Source organism: Phascolarctos cinereus, unplaced genomic scaffold, assembly GCF_003287225.1.
Source record: "Phascolarctos cinereus isolate Bilbo 61053 unplaced genomic scaffold, phaCin_HiC Scaffold_2;HRSCAF=192, whole genome shotgun sequence".
NCBI lineage: Eukaryota > Metazoa > Chordata > Mammalia > Diprotodontia > Phascolarctidae > Phascolarctos > Phascolarctos cinereus.
This window is the reverse complement of record NW_027555625.1, coordinates 319945785-319964392: the sequence shown is the minus strand read 5'-3', so window position 1 is coordinate 319964392 and position 18608 is coordinate 319945785. Positions and strand designations below refer to the sequence as shown.

The following is an 18608-nucleotide window of genomic DNA, read 5'->3' as shown; positions in this document are numbered from 1 at the left end:
ATTCTATTAAATGCTTGAAATAAAACACATAAGATTAAAAAATAATAAAGTGAAATACAGCTCACCTATCTATCTACTTATCTATCTGTCTGTCTGTCTGTCTGTCTATCTTTATTTAAAAAAAAATTGACCCAACCCAGATTAAGAACCCTTGTAGAGAGAATTCCTACTCAGGTCAAAGCTGGACTAGATGGTCTTTCCAGCTATATGATTCTGAGGTAAGTATAACTCTTTCCTTCTGAAATTCAGTGAGCTTTCTAATTGCTAACTATTTATCCTGCTTGCTTTAATACTTTTTAAACATAGTTCATCATAATATTGTCTATCTCCTTTTAAAATAATTCTCTGTACCACCCTCCCCACCCCATACACACTTTCTCTTCCCCAAACACAAACACTATTACATTTGTATTAGTATTTGGAGAGGATTAAGGAGAAAGTATTTTGAGCTCTCATGGGAAAAAAAAAATCATCTCCAAGTTGCAAGATTAGATCCTGGGCAGCTGCCACATTTGTGGAGTACCAAGCCCTTTCCCTTTGAAAGCAGGCCTATGAGGATACATCCTTGACACAGAGAGAAAATACTTGGGGTGTTTTCCTCAATCGGGAAATCATTTTGTTGTTTTCCTCTTTTCCTCCTAAATCATTTTCCTTCCCCTTGGCGCTCACTCAGGCCTGCTGTGCTGTGAACACTCCCTCTTGTCAGGAGAGCTAGGCGGTGGCTTGAAAGCAGCTGCACTCTGTGTTTGCAAATGAGTTTTGGGCACAGTTTGGGTTTTGCTGTGGGTTTTTAATGAAGCACATTTTACTTCCTGGCACCTGAAATGTAGAAAGGAGTCAAGGTAGGAGTGTGAATGTTGGAGGGTGGGAAGGAAGGGGGACATCAATGACAGCAAAATAAAAATAAACACATAAAAACTTCAGGGTTAGGGATGTCTTGTGCTTTGAGTACTTCAGATAACAAGTACATTTCTCAAACAGCAGAATCAGGACTATCCTCGACAATGTACATTAGTATTGTCTCTGTTAGTGTCTTCTTGCTAGACAGTAAGCTCCATGAAGGCAGGTACTGTCGTACCTGGCCTGCATGGTCAGCACTGGTTATAGACACTGCATACAGTAGGTGCTTAATAAATGTTTGCTATAGCTTTATGCTCATTGGCTTACAGTTCTATTTTCGCTTACATTATTAAGGCCCTTGGGATGACTTTGTTTAGTTGGATATCTTGACAAAGCTTTCTTTAAACTGATAAACTTGCTTCACTTTCTGGCATAAGCCAGTCCCAGAATGAAACCCGGACCCCAAGTAGAAGTGATATTTGTCAATATAAATGTTCTCTACTTTATAGAATAGAGATGCTCTTATAAATTTGCTTGTAATTCAACTTTGTGCACTCTTGTTATATCATGGCCTTCACATTTTGTTATTAATTTATGATAATATTATTTTAATAAACAATCAATGTGAGGTAGTGGATAGAAAGCCAGCCCTGGAGTCAGGAAGACTTGAGTTCAAATCTTGCTTCTGATACACACTAGCTATGCAACTATGAGGCAATCATTTAATGTCTCAATGCACTGAAGCAATTCTCCAAGGTTATAAAACACAGACTAGATGCCAGTTTAAATTGGTGGAGGGAGTTTCTGCACTAGAGAATTCTTTACACAGATGAAATCACAGGGCAAATTCAAAACAAATAAATTAACAAATAAGTGAAATTAAAAAAAAACATTCCTTGAATTTGTTTTCCTTTAAATTTGGGCCCCATCTCCCACCATTTGTAAAATGAGGGAATTGAGCAAGATGCTTTTCTAGCATCTCTTTCAGTTTCCTCTCCAGCTCTATACCCAGTGGTTCTATATTTTTAACAGCTTGCCATATTCTTAAATGTGATTTCATTATGTTTTAGGAACCTTTGCTTTCCAAGGTGGGGGTTGGGGGAGAGAGGAGAATTTTGAGCCAGACAAAATAACTCTGCTATTTGCCTTCCATTTCCATTATTCAATTAGCTATAAAAAGCCTAGTTTTTCTAAAGGGAAACAGTAACACCAACTAAACTGACCCAGTATGCAAGGCTATAAAACTCCTCATTGTCTATCAACACCCACCCTCCTAAATGACCTCCTATATTGGTGATCATGGGTAAAGAATGTGGTATCAGAGCTGGAGAGGACTTCCAAGGTCATCTAGCTCAAATTTCTCTTTTTAAAGATGAGGAAAATGAGTCTTAGAGAGATAAAATGACTTTCCAAAAGTCATACAGGTACCAAGTAGTAGAAGTGGGATTTGAACTCATATCCCCTCAGCTCAAATTTGTATTTCTCTCATACAAGTCCTGCACAAGCAGGAAGAGCAGTTACCTAATGCTTAAAAAAAAAAAAAGCTGCAAAAGGAGCTTGTTTTGTGTACCCATGCTAAAATGGGCAAGAAAGAGGGAGATAGAGTAAGAAGGTAACAAGTAGTGAGCTTCTCCACTAGAAAGGTAACCTTCTTCAGCCACTCTTCTAAGAAGCTTTGATCCTACCTTGGTATAACTCCCTCGTCTCTGATCCATAACAAACCAGATTACAGCAGTTAAAATTGTAAGAGATCTTAGAGATCAAGCTGCCTGTTTGTGCAGATAAGAAAACCGAGGCATAGACCTATTAAGTTAGCCTAGAAATTAGTAAGCAGGTGCTTAATGATGCTCAGGATTGTTCAGAATTGTACAGTCTCAAAGCTGGGAGGACCCTCAGATAGTCTTTATGTGCAATAAGTAATAACCAATTATTTTCCTGAATTATAAGCACAAAATGTTGACATTTGTCTATTGGGGTGGGCAAAAGACTGAACAGACAGTATCTACTATACACAATGTACTATGCTAAGTGCTTTACAATTATTACTCCATCCAATTATCACAAGAATCCTGTGAGATAAGTGCTATTATGATCTCTATTTTATCGTTGATGAATCTGAGGTAGACACAGGCCGAGTGACTTCTCTAGGGTCACACAGTGTCTGAGGTTAGATTTGGATTTAGGTCTTCCACCAACTAGTTCCTATAACAAGAGGATTACCTTTACTAGGCACCATTTTAAATATAAGTATTTTGGGCATCCAAGGAATAGAGCTAAGTACAATGCAAGTACCTCCAGAATCAGCTTAAACCATCTGATTTCTGTCATGTGGACATCTCAAACCCAATGTATCCAAAACGGAATGAATGATTTTTGTCCTCAACCCCTCATTGCTTCCTAAATCTCCAATTTCTATTGAGAGCATCATAATCTTTCCCATCACAGACGTCCATGATCCCAGAGATATTTTTGATTCTTACCTTTCCTTTACTTCTCATATTCCCTCCCTCCTAATTTTAGCCTGATAGAATCCCCTGGTAGCCTCAGTTATCCAGTGCTCTCTTTTAGAAACTATTTTGTATCTAAGATAGATGATTGAATACCTATACACATACATAGAAATGGAGAAAGATGATAAATACAGATTGCACTTAATTTTCTATGTACATGTTGTTTCCTTCCAATAAAATATAAGTTTATTTAAAGCAGATACTATTTCATTATTATCAGAGTATTCCAATAGCCCAGTGTAATACCTGGCACACAGTGTGTGCTTAATAAATGCTTATCAAATATGGATGAATTTTTGAAAGTATTTTTTAAATAAAGCAGGATTTTAGAATGGCTATACAGAGAGAGATGACAGAGATTGCTGAGTGCCTAACATGGTTGATTGGAATTCAGTGCAGATTTTTTTGCTTGCGCAGACACTTCTGGTAATCTTCTCTTTCCTGCCTCAACAAAGTTCTCTTTGGGTGCCTTACTGCGGCGTGGAGGTAAGCCTGGCTTCATGAAGGCTATTCCTTTAAGAGCTCCATCAAGTCTTATTGTTCTGAAAAGTCTTTGAATTCAGTCCTGGCCTAGACTGAATCTGCTGTCTGAGGACCAGCCCAGGTAGGAGAGGCTTGTTGTGTATAGCCCAACCACAAAAGTGAATTCTATGGCTGTGGGAAACGAATAAAAGAAACGATTAAAAATGTAAAATGGACATTGGTCCTCTGGATCCCCTGCTGTTTCTTTAATGATACTGGCTGACTAGCAGAAGAGGGGATAGAAGGCATTAAGACTCTTGTAGTTTTCAGATGACCTATAAACTTTTGCTAGTTTTCTGTATTACTTACTAATTATATCCCCAAAGTGCTAATGCCCAGGCTCAGACCTGACCCCCTCCCTACTCTGTGCCATAATCTTCTATGCCTTGGGTCATGACTGCAGGCCTTTCCCTCCTTCCTGAATCATGATGATGATGTTTCTTTTCCCTGGCATGATCTGAGCTGGCTTTCAATAACCATGCACCACAGCTACATTTAAAGATTTATGGAAAGCTGAAGGTTATATTGCTTAAAACTGTGGATAGGGGGAGTATTTATAACTAGAAATAGAATAGAGGAGATTATAATCCATAGTTTTAATTATACAAAATGTTTAAAATGTTTATACTAACAGAATCAATGAAACAGATGAGAAGAAAAGATACAAATGGGGGAGGGAGAAGGAACCTTACATTAAAATATCTGAAAAAAAAGTTTGATATCTAAAATCTATAGCAAATTAAAACAAATCTATAAAACTAAGAACCATTCTCCAAAAAACAGGTGGCTAAAGTATATGAATAGTTTTCACAGAATCACAGATGTAAAGCTGGAGGGAACCTTGGTAGTCATCTATTTCAATCTCTTCTCCTCCTCCTCCTCCTCCTCCTTCTTCTTCTTAACAGATGAGAAGATTTAACCTGCCCCCTCAAAGTTATGTGACTTCCCTAAGTGGCTAAGCAAGAAATTAAAAATAACTCCTCTGACTATATATTCAGTGTTTTCCACTGTTTTTTTGTCTCCTAAGAGGAAACACAGACTATTAATAAGCATCTGAAAAAATATTCAGAATCACTAATAATATGAAATATACACATATAAATGAATTTGAAGTATTATCTTACATCAGTACAGTTAGCAAGGATGTTTAGATGTGGAAAAAAAAATCAACGTCTGAAGTGACATTTAAGGCACATTCGCACTGAGTGTAGAGCCTTGCATTGGTTTGACCATTCTGCGGTGAGAAAAAACTAGAATTATGTAAGAAAAATCGCAAAATTATTACTAGCCTTTCAGTCAATCATCTGCTGCTATGTTACCATAGAGATCAGTGACAGTAAGAAAGAAATTATACATATTTACAAAAAGAACCACTGTGACATTATCTTTAAAAGCAATAAACTAGAAAAAACTATATGCCCAATAAAAGGGGAATGGTTGAACAAATTGCTTTATACTAAAATAGTGGAACATCATTGTGCTATAAAGACAAAAATGAAGAATTTGGGGAGAATTAGTAGACTTGGATGAAGTGACACAGAGAGAAATAGGGCCAAAAGAATGATGCGTACAAAGACCATAACAACGTTAATGAAGACAATGCGAACAGGTTATGAAATTCATCAAATACAGCGGGCAATGCTGATGCCAAATTACCAAAACCCTGCTTTTGGCAGAATGTGCCCCCCTGCTTGGACTTTTCAGCCTCCTCACCTCTGCCTGTTAGAACTCCCTACCTCCCTTCAGAGCTTAGCTCAAGGTTCACCTACACCAGGCCTCCTCTTACCATTCCCCTTCTGAAATTACTTTGGGCTTGGAGGCAGGAAGACCTGAGTTTAAGTCCTACCTCAGACATTTATTGGCTGTGTGTTGAACCTCGGTAAGTCAGTTAGCTTCTGTCTACCCTAGTGTCCTCTTCTGTGAACCTACCTCCCAGGCTTCTTGTGAAGATCAAATGAGATAATATCTATAAAGCACTTAGAACAGTGCCTGGCAAACAACAAGCACTTAATAATATTTAATATTTAAATGTTTAATAATTTTATTAATTTTAATAAATGTGAAGTATTTAATAAATATTTGTTCTCTTCCCCGCCCATTGATTTTGTATTTATTTATGTATTTATTTCCCTTTAGATAAGCCCCTTGAGGACAAGGACTGTCTTTCTTTTTATTAATTGTATCCATAGTACTTAGCACAGTTTCTGATACATTGTAGACAAAATAATAAATGTTTATGGGATTGGATTGGGCACATATTGTTTACCCCAAATGTAATATAAGCTCTTGGAAGGTGAGAATGTTCCACATTTGTCTTTGTATCTCCTTTGTTAGCACCTAGAACATAGTAGATGTTTTATCAGTGCTTGTTACCAGCACAATGCCTGGCACATAGAGGGCATTTACTAAATATCGACTGACAGACTGTTGAATCAAATTGAAGTTGAAAACATAGGCCTCCAATTATGTTAATAAAAGGTAAAAGATAAAAGCAGAAAGTGAGGAAGGATTACAGATTTAGATGTGAGAGGGACCTTAGGAGGTCAACTAATTCAACTTCCCACTTTTAGAGTTGAATAAACTGAAGTCAAGAAAGATTAAGTAAATTTTCCATATGTCCATAGACATAAAGCTATTTAGTCCTAGTGGTAGAATTTGAACTGAGATCTTCTGAACCAAATTAAGTTCTTTTTTTTTTTCTCACTATACTGCTATGTACTACCAGTCACAATCACTCTTTCATCATAGCTAGGTTGCATAGTGGATAGAGCAATGGGCCTAGAGTCAGGGAGACCTAGCTTCAAATCTAGGCTCAGGTGCTTATTAGCTGTGTGACCCTGGGAAAGTTACCTAACTTCTTTAATTATAAAATAAGGAATGTCATAGTACCTTGTTGTGAGGATCAAATAAATAAGACAATATCTGTAAATGCCCTAGCATAGTAGAGACTTACCAAATACTCGTTAACCCCTCCCCTCTTTTAAGTGCTCCTTGCAAAGTTTCAGGCTCTTTTGAAGTATATTTACTTTGTCGTTCCTACACACACACACACACACACACACACACACACTGTTAATTAAAAGTATCTACAATGGGGAAAAAAGAACAATCATTGTGATGGACCTATGTGAAAATTCACTAAACACTTTCAGCCAATTAAGAGATTCGCTGCTTTCTGGGAGGTGTTAATACTCATTCCCCACTTCCACACATCCTTCCTTACCCTTAGTCCTTGGGATCAGTAGCAGTCAGTAGTCAATTGTCAATTATATGCCCAAAGCTAGGTTGCACAGTGGATACAGCATTGGCCCTGGATTCAGGAGGACCTGAGTTCAAATCTGGCCTCAGACACGTGACACTAGCTGTATGACCCTGTGTGGCAAATCACTTAACCCCATTGCCCAGACAAAAAGAAAAAAAAAAATATATATATATATATACATATATATACACACACACACACACACACACACACACACACACACACACACACATATGTATATATGCCCAAGGATATAATTTATGCAAGTAAAGTAATATTTAACCTAAAAGATTAATTCAACCAGATACATATTTGACACTGCTCCTCCAGTTCACAAAGACAACTCAGTTCTTTACAGGCTGTACAATGCCCAGTTAGGGATTCTTTCAACAGACAGAGGACAGTCACCCCTCAGTATTTAAGTATCCTTTGACATTTTTCTTAGGAAAGGCAGCTGTAGAGCATGGATAGCTAGTGACATATAAAGAACAGAAAGAAGGGAGGTGGCCAAAAAACCCCAGGCCCTTTCTGCCTGGTACACCCATAAATCTCACTGGGGTAGGTGTCAGCTAGCCAAGAGCCTGCTAGTCCAGCCACCAATCCCATCTATGGTGTCCCTTCAAAACAATCCCATACTCCCTGGGAAGCTCTAGTCTTTAAGAAATAATTGTGGCTATTTTTCTTGGCAGCAGGAACTTGGGAAGGGGCCTACTTCAAGGAGCATCAGCATCATCCCAAACCGAAGCCCAGGGAGGGACAAATACTTAATAGCTGGTTTTATATTCCTGTCCCAATCAGCTGGCCTCCTTAGCTTTCCAGCTACAAAAAAAAAAAAAAAAAAAGAAAAAGAAAAAAAAAACCCCATCTCTTGCCTGGGGAAGGGAAGAGGGAACAAAAACAAAGAATAATGAAAAGGCCAATCTAAACATTACATTCATCTGGCCTCTTTTCAAACCTTGATATGCAATTGCACAGTGGTTCTGTCCTGCAAGTTAGTACTGCACCAAATCTGCTGGAATGGTTCCTGATTAATACCAGAACCCGAAAGCTTATAGCTGCTTTCCTTTAGCTAGAATTTAACCTGCACCAGGATGACTTCGCCCATTCTCCATTAAAAAGCATTCCTGGGAAATATTTACTACTTTATGGCATCTAATTTCCCAGACAGCAAGATCCTCAATGAGGCATCCCATTGGCCTATGCGGCTCTCTATGATCATAACTTTCTTCCCATACCAGAGCTGTAACTAGAAATGCACTCATGGGGAATTGTATGAGGACATTGTCAGAAAAAAAAAAGATTAGGGCCCAGAACTCTCCGAAGTATAATGTGCTTCTAGTCACATGCATTTCTATTTTGTGTATCTCACTACCAGTGTATTCTAGGAATATGCTCACTCATCCTTTTGAAGCTATGAGAGAATGTGCCCCAGGTTCACAGGATGAGGAAGGGGAAATGTTTTGTTGTTACTGTTGTTACAATGTCATCTCAGTAAATGCCTTTGCTTTGAGTTAAATACGTCCTTTGGCTGAGTATTAAAGGTAAATGCAGTAGTGGGGGCTTATGAACTATAGCTTTAGGAGTACATTACAACAGAGTACCTTAAACCTTATAAAATAGTCACCTTCCTGGGTGATCATCTTCCCTTTGGCCCCCACAGTGGAATGTAAGATCGCTGAAGACAGAGGCTACTTTGTGTTAATCTATGACTAATAGACTAATGCCTAATTTGCATTTGTTGTATTACTTATCTAATTTTTGGTGACTAAGTCTGGACTTGTTCTTTCATTGGATGGGAAGCTACTAGTATGGGAACTCCCTTCACCAAGTGAAATTATAACTTACATCTTAGAAAGTTGCCTGGGGTAGCAAAAGATGAGGTGACTTGCCCATGATCACATAGTATGAGTCAGAGTCAGACTTCAAACCCAGATCTTTCTGACTCCAAGGCTGACTATACTATTTTGTCAGGTTGATTTGTACACAGTTAGGTTTTCAGTATTTTTAGGTGAATTCATTAGATCCTCACAACATCCTCATAAGGGAATTTAATACCAGCATCATATGTGAGGAAAATGAGGTCTGAAGACATTAAATAATTTCATCATGGTCACGTCGCTAATAAGAACCGAGATATAAACCCAGTTTTATGCCAACTTCCAGTCCAGTATTCATTCTATTGCATAATAATGACTCCTTTCAATTAATCGTAGATAGTCCCAAGAAAAGAATTAGTTTTTAGAATCATGGAGGAGAGCCTTGAGATTTAGAACTGAGGTGGAAGAATGAATGAAGCTAGATAGCAGAAAGCTTTAAATATCCAAGCTAAGAAGTTGAATTTTAAATATTCAATACTTTTCCTTTACAAAGAGTATAAAAAAGCAAGGGGCTGACATGAAAGTCATATTTGAGGACAATTCTATTTGCTGCATGTGCAGAATAGATTGGCGGTGGGAAATAAGGAGGCCCAATGAAGGCTGTTGTACCACTGGGGCCTGAACTAGGGTGAAGATTAAAGTAAATGGAAGCAGAGGTCTGACTGTCCCTCCCACTTCCCTACACTATGCCATACACTATGGCAAGCTCTAGGGATTCAAATACCAGCAAAATCAGTATAGTATTTGACCTCAAGGAGCTTACATTCTAAAAGGGAAGATAAAACATAAAAGGGAGCTAAAAAAGTGTGGGGGAACGAGGATCTGGATGGTATACTATAGGCGCATAGTAGCAAAGTCCAAAGAATGAAGGATGAGGAATAAAGGATGGTTGGTCTGGGGCCTTCCTCAAAAGGGAGGTCTCAGGAAGAATACTTCTGTGACGGAAGGGTGATGGAAAGGGGATTATGGGGGCAAAGGAAAAAGGCAGACGAATTATGGTGGTAAAGTCCAAAGAATAAAGGATGGTTAGTCTAGGCCCTTTCTAAAAATGGAGGGTTTGGAAAGAAACCACCAAAGAGACAAAGGGATAGATGGGGAAGCAGCTGAGTCATGATGGCAAGGTCCAGACAAAAAGAATAAAAGATTCTAGCATATTTCTATATAGAAAGATCAATAGCGACAACATCAGTGATGATGAAAAGATGATGATAAGATTGTATAGCAAACTGGATATCTGTTCTGTACAATTTTTTTCGTGTATGTTAAATTTAAAATGATGGTAAAATAATTGTCCTCTGTGTTTGAGTCCCCTTCTAATTTTTTGAAAATTTTCTTCTGTGAACTCTCTCTCTCTGTCTGTCGGTCTGTCTGTCTGTCTCTCTCTCTCTCTCTCTCTCTCTCTCTCTCTCTCTCTCTCTCTATATATATATATATATATATATATATATATATAGTTAATGTTCTTCTTTTTTGTAATTTCTTTCTAAAATAATTTTTATTGATGCCATTTATTTTTATATCTCTGTAATTTTCCCCAGTATCCCTCTTCTTTTCCCTCCCAGAAAGACATTTCCTATAATAAATAATATTTTTAAACTTGAAAAAGAGGAAAAAATTAACATAACTGATCAAAATATCAAAAAAAAAGACAAAAAATATGAACAATGTACTATGCTCAAAACCTGCAAAGTTTTTTGCAATTTGGCAATATTCACTTTTGAATTTTTTTATACTCGATCTCATCATTTACGTTATTTTGGTCATAGTATATATGGGTTTTTTGGGGCTTTGCTTAGTTTAAGTGAGTATATGTAGATGTTTTGTGTGTGCAAGTATTTATTTTTTAAATTAAATTTATTTTTTCATCATGGCGGCGGCCGGAGCCCCGGATGAAGTCGAGGAGCCCGGCATGGAAACGGACGCCCAGAAGCTGCAGCTCAACTGCGTGGACGCCGAGGCTGAGACCTCCTCCCGCTCCTCCTTCGCATCCTTGGCCGCGGCCGCGACGGCCAAGGGCAGCCTGTAGGCAGACCAGCCGCAGGGGGGCCATGGCCAGCGCCCAGGCCGCGGTCAGCAACGGCCACGACGCCGACGCCGAGAAGGAGCTGGTGGACCTGGAGATCATCTGGGACAAGAACAAATACGACATGCGGGTGCCCCTGGACAGCACGGGGGCCGAGCTGAAGCACAAGATCCACTCCATTACAGGCCTACCACCTGCCATGCAGAAAGTTATGTTTAAGGGACTTCTACCTGAGGGGAAAACATTAGGGGAGATCAAAGTAACCAGTGGTGCGAAGATTATGGTGGTTGGATCTACCATCAATGATGTCTTAGCAGGAAACACGCCCAAAGATGCAACACAGCAAGAAGTGAAAACACAGCAAGAAGTGAAAGCTGAAGAGAGTGAGAAGGAGCCACTTCGTAGGCAAAAGCAACACAGAAAAGTGTAAGATAAAGGGAAACCTGAAGATGTGATGCCTTCTGTTAAGGGTGCTCCGGAACGACTGCCAACAGCACCTTTATCAGGCATGTACAATAAGACAGGAGGAAAAGTGAGACTTAACCTTGAAATTACAAGACCAGTTGTGGATTGGCACTAAAGAACGGACTGAAAAATTACCTATGGGCTCCATTAAAAATGTGGTCAGTGAACCCATTGAAGGACATGAAGATTACCACATGATGGCATTTCAGTTGGGTCCCACCGAAGCCTCTGACTACTGGGTGTATTGGGTTCCAACTCAATATGTGGATGCAATCAAAGACACTGTGCTGGGAAAATGACAGTATTTTTGAAAGCACTTTCACCTCTGGCACAGAAGACTGACCCAAAGTGAAGGACATTGCTGGGAGAGGCCTGAGTGCGATATGCCCGGATTTCATAGTCCTGGAACTTTTATTAATTCAAATCTGAGGAGATATTGACTGAAGACAGAGGTGATGTACTTTCACCATTAGTTTACTTTTAACTCAAAATTACAAAATCTCTTCCCTTCAGTCGGCTTCAAACCATATTTAAAGTGAATACAGTGGAAATTGATAAATCTTAATTAAGAAGGCAAAAAAAAGTTAAATTTATTTTTTGTAACATTTTAAGTTCCAAACAGCCTCCCTCCCTGCCTTCCCACCTCATAGTAGAAAAGACTACCATTTGACACAGCTATACACATATGTATATATGTATCTATGTGTGTATATGTATATGTATGTATATTAATATATATGTGTAGATGTAAAATTATTGCTACGTGTACTTCTAATTATCAGTTCTCTCTCTGGAAGTGTATAACATCTTCTTTCATAGGTCCTTTGTAGTTGATTTGAGTAATTATGATACTCAGAATAATTTAGTTGTTCACAGTTCATAGTTCTTTGAACAATATTGCTGTTACTCTATACAACGTTCTCTTAGCTCTGCTTATTTCACTCTTCATTATTTCATGCATGTCTTTCCATGTTTTTTTCTCAAATTAACCTGCTCATCATTTCTTACAGCACAATAGTATTCCATCATAATCATATACCCCAACTTGTTTAGCCATTCCCATCTTTGCCACCACAAAGAGAGCTGCTTTAAATATTTTAAAACATACAGGTTCTTTTCCATTTTCCCTGATCACCTTGGGGAAAAGAACTAAAAGTGGTATTGCTGTGTCAAAGGGTATATTCCTCAGTTTTACAACTCTTTGGGCATAATTCCAAATTGCTTTCCAAAATATTTGGATCAGTTCATAGTTCCACCAACAATGTATTAGTGTCCCAATTTTTCCACCTCCCCTCCAATATTTGTCATTTTTCACTTCTATCATGTTAGCCAATCTGTTAGGTGTGAAGTGATACCTCAAAGTTGTTTTAATTTACATTTCTGTAGTCAATATTGATTTAGAGCATATACTATGAAGTGTTTTGATTTCTTCATCAGAAAATTGCCTGTCCATATCTTTTGACCATTTATCAGTTGGTGAATAAATCATATTCTCATAAATTTGACAAAGGTCTCTAGTTTATTTAGACTTTTTCATGCTTCTCCATAGCCATCATACATGCTATTTCTTTTGGTGCAATAATATTCCATTATATTCAGATACCACAATTTGTTTAAGCATTGCTCAATCAACAGATATTTCATTTGTTTCTAATTCTTTGCTATTAAAAAGTGATGTATGTGGAGAGTTTCTTCTTATTAGTGACCTCCTTGGGGATATAAACCTAGTAGAGGAATCTCTGGGACAAAGATTACAGACTTAGTTACTTTTTTGGTCTAATTCCAAATTGCTTTCCAAAATGGTTGTATTGGTTCACAGTTTCGCCAACAATGCATAAGTGTGTCTGTCTTCCCACAACTGCTCTAATATTGGCTATTCTCATCTTTTGTCATCTTTATCAATTTGTTGGGTGTGAGGTAAAGCCTCAGAGTTGCTTTGATTTGCATTTCTGTTATTAGTGATTTGGAGCATTCTTTCATATGCTTGTTAATAGTAAAAATTCATCTATTGAGAATTATTCATTCCTTTGCTCTCATTTATTGGGGAACAGCACGTGTGGGGGTTCATTGTCTATATATATTGTATATCACATTCTTATCATAAAAAAGTTTTTCCCACTAGAATACTTCCTTTCTTATCCAAGGTCCATTAATTTTGTTTGTACAGAAGATTTTCAGCTCCATAGCATTAAAGTCATCTATTCTATCTTTTGTAATTACCTCTATCCTTTATTTAGTTAAGAATACATCTCCTACCCATAACTGTGAAATAATATGATTTGCCTCTCTTCTAATGTTTTTTAATACTACAATCTTTAATATTAAGGGAAGGTATCCATTTAGAATGTATTGTGGGATGCAGTCTAAATTTAATGGTCTAAGCCTAATTTCTTCTAGATTACTTTCTAGTTCTCCCAGCTATTTTCATCAAAAAAGTAAGTAATTTGATGTGATTTGAATTCTCTGGTTTATTAAATGCTGGGGTTTTCCATTGTTTCTAATTCTCCTTTATACAGTATGTTCCATTAATCTACCTTTTTATTCTTTTTTGACCAATATCAAACAGTTTTATAATGTAGATTGAGATCTGGAAGTACAATCCCTTCTTTATTCCTAACCCTTTTCATTATTTCCCTTGATTTCCTATATCTTTTATTTTTCCAATAAATAGCAATTCAGCTATCATTTTACTAGTTCTATAAAATATCCCTTTGATAATTTGATTGGTGTGTCATTAAAACTATAAATTACCTTCATTAATATTTTCATTTTTATTATGATGGTATGACCCAGCCATGAGCACTGAATATTCCTCCAGTTATTTAAGATATTCTTTATTTCTTTAAGTAACACTTGTAATTGAAATTATACAAATCTTTCTTAAACTTTGGTAGACTGATCTCCAGACCTTTTATGTTTTTTATAGTTATTTTGTATGGAATTTAACTTTCTACTATTGACTTTTTAATTCTATTATTATATAGAAATCCTGTTGATGTTTGAAGGGTTTATTTTGTAGGCTGCAATTTTCCTGAAGCTCTTAATTGGGTCAATCAGTATCTTTTTTGATTCTCTATGATTTTTGAAGAAAACCATCTATCATTGGCAAACAGGAATAGCTTTATTTCCTCTTTACCTATTACTATACATTTAATTTATTTCTCTTTTTCTTGTTGACGTAGCTAGCATTTCCATAACCATATCAAATAATACAGAGGAGAGTGGGAATCCTTATTTTGTGCCTATATTTATTAGGAAGAGTTATATTGTATTTTCATTGTATATCATTATTGCTTTTAGTTTTAGATAGATAATTTTTATAATATTAAGTGAAATGAATGTTGTACTAGGTCAAAGGCCTTTTCTGCATCCATTGAGATAATCATCAGGTTTGAATGCTTTTGTTCTTAACATAATTATGTTGATTATTTTATTAATGATTTGTTTATTGAAGTGGGGATTTTTAGCTTATGGAAGAGAAAACCTAAGGGAAGATAGTTATTGTCATTGAGTATTGAAGGACTGGTATATAGAAGGATGAGATATGGAGGCTTTGAGCCAGATCCAGAAACTAGAAACAAAGTTGTGTAAAAGTAAATTTTCACGTGATGTAACTGAGAAAAAATCCTAATAATGATAGCTCTCCAAAAGTGTAATGGGCAGCCTTGAGTGGTAGTGAGTTCCCCAGAGGCTAGAAAACTGCTGTGATCAGATGTTGTCCAGAAGATTCCTGTTCAAGTAGGAGTTAGACTAGGTGACCCCTGTAGTCTTTTTCAAATTGGAGACTGTATAAATCTGTGAAAACATTACAAGGAGGCCCCTGCCTCACCACTATTCAGAGACTTTAGAGACCATGTCTTTGTCACCCCCTGTGCATTATGGGATGGGCAATCCACTAAAATTCCTTCACCTGTTCCTATAATGACATGGCAATACAGTCATTAAATTAATGATGAACTGTTCCATTTTCTTAGTAACTAAGGAGATTCATCCTTTTTCACAATTGTTTAATACTAAGAATATAAAGTTTGCTGGCTTAGCGCCTTCAATAACTTTTTCTTTTGCCCTGTGTGTGTGCATGCATATATATAATTATATTCACATATATATGCACATGTATGTATCTATGCATATGGATACAAACATACTTCTTTATTTTATTTTTAAAGACTTTCAGGAATTCAAACTGTTGCCCAGGGCAAAAAACTAATTTTCTTCTCAGAAATGACAGCAACAAGCTGCATACATAATACATCCTGTTATTGCTCTTATTATTAAAATAGGTTGTTGGGGAAATGGCCTTGGAGGCCCTTAGTCTGATGACAACTCTTTCTTCTTCTTAGCTCTGCTCATTTGACTTACTGATGGGATCTGCCAGGTTCAAAAATAATCCAGAGATGTTGATGGGACAGCTGCTGTTGCAGAGGAGAAAGTGGTGGGATTTGATTTGCCTTCAAGACTCCATATTGTGGGCAGCTTCAAGGTACAAAAAAGGGAAACAAACAAAAATAAATAGGCATCAAGCACAGCAGGGTCTCTCAGCACTGGTCTCAGAGATAGAACTGGGGACATTCCTTCCCAGCCTCTCCAGAATCTGGGCTCCTGTAGCTTCTCCAAGAGCTACTCCTGTCTCCCATAATGATTGACACTTATGTCTCACATCCTGCCATTCATTCCTTTGCATTAAAGCTCTCATTCCTGCTAAAGTGCAAGCCCCATAAGAGAGAGAGAGAGCATGAGTGCCTGGAGACAGAGGATATATGTTCCTCAAAATGATCAAATACACTTCATGACCAGGGATCAAATTCTAAAAGAATGTAGGAATGAAGGGGCGGAGCCAAGATGGCAGAGTGAAAGCACTGACTTGCTTGAGCTCTCCCCCAAACCCCTCTAAATAACTATAAAAAATGGCTCAAAACAAATTCTAAAGCAGCAGAATCCACAAAAAGACAGAGTGAAACCAATTTCCAGCCCGAGACAAGCTGGATGACTGATCAGAAAGATATATCGTGCCAGGCAGAGAAAGGAGCGCAGTTCAGCATGGGCACACAGGCCTCAGAGAACCTGGAGCAGGCCTCAGAGGACTGAATTGCGAGCAGCTGTGGCGGATTCCATACTTTTCAACCCATGAACTCCAAAGACAACTTAGCAGGTCAGTGGGAAAAATCTGTTTCTGCAGCGGTGAGAGAGGAGCACCAGGTCTCAGCTCCAATTCCCCAGAGTGTGGGCACCAGGGCAGAGGCTGCCTCCTGAGCTTCAGGCCCACAGACTGAGGGGGAATACAGTGGCTGATCAGAGGGAGATTGCAGGGATCTCTTTGCGAGTGCTGAGGAAAGAATCTCTTTCTTAGCCTGTGCCTGGATCTGAGTCACATTTCTGGGTGGCAATCCTGAGGCAAGGAGGAGCTCTGGCATGGTAGAGCTTGTAGTGGCTGTGGAGAGAAAACCCTCCTCACAGTTCCAGGACAGAAAGGAGTGCTTAGCCAGAGCACAGGCCAGGAAAGGAGTCAACACCTCTCCCCTTATCATTACCACCTTGGGACAACTGAAAATTTACAAGTCCCTACAAGTATATCTGAAAACAGCTGCACAAACCCCTGAAGCTTGGGACAGTACATTCTCCACATTGGAAGCAGACTCTTACCTTAACAAAGAGCTTAAAACTCAAGTAATTAGCTGGGATCATGAGTAAGCAGCACAAAAAGAGTCAGATTATATCATCTTACTTTGGTGACAAAGAAGATAAAAATGTACAACGAGAAGAAGACAACCAAGTCAAAACTCCTACATCCAAAGCCTCCAAGAAAAATATGAATCAGTCCCAGGACTTGGAAGAGCTCAAAAGGGATTTTGAGAAGCAAGTAAGGGAAGCAGAGGAAAAACTGGAAAGAGAAATGAGAGTGATGCAAGAAAATCATGAAAAACAAATCAACAGCTTGCTAAAAGAGATCCAAAAAAATTCTGAAGATAATAACACCTTAAAAAATAGCCTAACCCAAATGGCAAAAGAGGTCTGAAAAGCGAAGGAGGACAAGAATGCCCTAAAAAGCAAAATTGGTCAAATGGAAAAGGAAGTCCAAAAGATTACTGAAGAAAATACTTCCTTAAAAATTAGGATAGAGCAATTGGAAGACAGTGACTTTATGAGAAATCAGGACACTGTACAACAAATCGAAAAGAATAAAAAATTAGAAAATGTGAAATATCTCATTGGGAAAACAACTGACCTGGAAAATAGATCTGGGAGAGAGAATTTTAAAGTTATTGGACTATCTGAAAGCCATGATCAACAAAAGAGCCCAGATGTCATCTTTCAAGAAATTATCAAGGAAAACTGCCCTGATATTTTAGAACTAGAGGGCAAAGTAGAAATTGAAAGAATCCACAGATCTCCTCCTGAAAGAGATCCCCAAAGGAAAACTCCTAGGAATATTGTAGCCAAATTTCAGAATTCCCAGGTCAAGGAGAAAATACTACAGGCTGCCAGAAGGAAACAATTCAAGTATTGTGGAAACACAATCAGGATAACACAAGATTTAGCAGCTTCTACATTAAAGGACCGCAGGGCATGGAATATAATATTCTGGAGGACAGAGAAGATAGGATTACAACGAAGAATCACCTACCCAGCAAAACTGAGTATACTCCTTCTGGGGAAAAAATGGTCATTCAGTGAAATAGAGGACTTTCAAGCATTTCTGATGAAAAGACCAGCTGAATAGAAAATTTGACAAATACAGGACTGGAACATGAAGAGGTAAACAGGAAAGAGAAATCAAAAGAGACTTATTAAGATTTAACTGTTTACATTCCTGCATGGAAAGATGATATTTGTAACTCATGAGAACTTTGTCAGTGTTAGGGTACTTGAAGAAAAAAAAAATTATATGTATGTATGTATAGACAGATAGATAGAGGGCACAGGGTGAGGTGAAGATTAAGGGGTCATATCTGGAGAATAAAATTAAGGGATGAGAGAGGATGATACTCAGAGAAGAAAGGGAGAGGTAGAATGGGGTAAATTATCTCACACAAAAAAAAACAGAAAAGAAAAGTCTCACACAGTGGAGGGGAAACAGGGGAAGGTGAGAGGGAATGAGGGAATCTTAT

At 37.9% G+C, this 18608-nt stretch overlaps 1 long non-coding RNA gene and 1 pseudogene across 1 annotated transcript in view; one reads left to right on the top strand and one right to left on the bottom strand.

Annotated features, from left to right (window-relative positions):
- Positions 1-595: 595 nt before the first annotated feature.
- The window catches only part of LOC110211309 (uncharacterized), a 75276-nt gene continuing 57263 nt past the window's right edge, over positions 596-18608 (bottom strand). Inside the window, exon 4 of the long non-coding RNA XR_002325347.1 lies at positions 596-819. This is a non-coding gene — a long non-coding RNA (uncharacterized LOC110211309). The remainder of the gene's footprint in view (positions 820-18608) is intronic.
- Positions 10879-11810, top strand: LOC110211308 (ubiquitin domain-containing protein UBFD1 pseudogene; annotated as a pseudogene).